General features: G+C 39.1%; 1 non-coding gene across 1 annotated transcript; it reads left to right on the top strand.

Annotated features, from left to right (window-relative positions):
- The first annotated feature begins 312 nt into the window (after positions 1 to 312).
- LOC126028762 (small nucleolar RNA SNORA51) lies at positions 313 to 445 on the top strand. Its single transcript, XR_007502477.1, has one exon. It is a non-coding gene; the product is annotated as a small nucleolar RNA SNORA51 (small nucleolar RNA).
- Positions 446 to 1439: the final 994 nt, after the last annotated feature.

Below are 1439 nucleotides of genomic sequence, written 5' to 3' on the forward strand. Positions count from 1 at the left end.
GGGTAGGGTCAATAACATAATAATCCCATAAAAATGTTTATATTGACAACAGAGGAGGACTGGAGGGTCCAGCTCCTGACATGAAGCTCACCACAGGGATCGTTTAGTGCAGTCACAGAAATAATTACACTGAGAACTATCATAACAAAATGTGACTAAATGAGGGAAGTAGAAAGCCTGTCTAGAGTACAGGCCAGTGTGGGGTGGGGAGGAAGGACACTTGGGATATTGGGTATAGGAATGTTGCACTGGTGAAGGATTTTTTATATATGTATATATTAAAAAATCAAAAAGAAAAAAAAGAAAAGTAAAGGCCTCCCAATTCTTATCACAGGCTGTGTTCTTTACACTAACTGTATAGAAAGAGGAGGTACAGTAAATGCACCCCATATACGCCTCAACACAGGCCCTTTGCCTGGTCTGTATTATGAATTGGGGAACAAAAATAAATAAATAGATAGATAATTTAAAAAATAAAATAGAAAAAGCTCATTATCACTATCATTAGGGAAGTCCAAATCAAGACAACAATGAAATAACATTTTACCCCAGTGAAATGACACACATCAAAAATACTGGGAACAGAGGCGGAGCCATAGCACAATAGTAAGGCATTTGCCTTGCATGCGGTCAACACAGGATGGACCGTGGTTCAAATCCTGGCATCCCATATGGTCCCCAGAGCCTGCCAGGAGTGACTGACTTCTGAGACAGAGCTAGGAATAACTCCTGAGTGACCTTCCAAAAAGTACTGGGAACAATCTCTATTGGTGGGGAAGTGGTGAAAAAGGAACTCTAATCCACTGCTGGTGAGATGCTGCCTGGTCCAACTCCTATGGAAAACAGTATGGAGAGTTCTCAGTAAACTCAAAATTGAGCTGCCATATGACCCAGAAACTCCTCTTTTGATTATCATCCCCAGGACTGAAAAAACATTCATCCAGAAGGATGTGTGCATACTGCTATTTATTGTAGTACTCATTATAGTAGCTAAGACTTGGAATCAATCTAAATGTTCAGCAATGGACAAGTGGACCATGAAGATGTGGTACATATATACAACATGTATACTATACATATACATATATTATACATCTATGTATACTACATAGCTATAACGAATGATGAAATAATGTAATTTGCCACAACATGGATGAACTGGAAGATACTATGCTAAATGAAGTAAACCAGAAGAAGAAGGATAAATACAGAATGTAATTACTTACATGTGTTATTTAGAATAACTGCTGTAGAAATGCAATGGTCTGAATGGGAGTTGTTTTGAATATCCTTGGCCCCAGATTATAGCAAGGAGAAGGCAAGGACCTGCATGGAGGAGGAGAACACAAGTATGAAAGGATGGGGCCAGGGGTCAAGCAGTCTCAGGTCCATTGGTGGAGATTAAAAAAATAAGAAACAGAACTAAATATCCAAGCCAA

Source organism: Suncus etruscus, chromosome 14 (assembly GCF_024139225.1).
Source record: "Suncus etruscus isolate mSunEtr1 chromosome 14, mSunEtr1.pri.cur, whole genome shotgun sequence".
NCBI classification, from domain to species: domain Eukaryota; kingdom Metazoa; phylum Chordata; class Mammalia; order Eulipotyphla; family Soricidae; genus Suncus; species Suncus etruscus.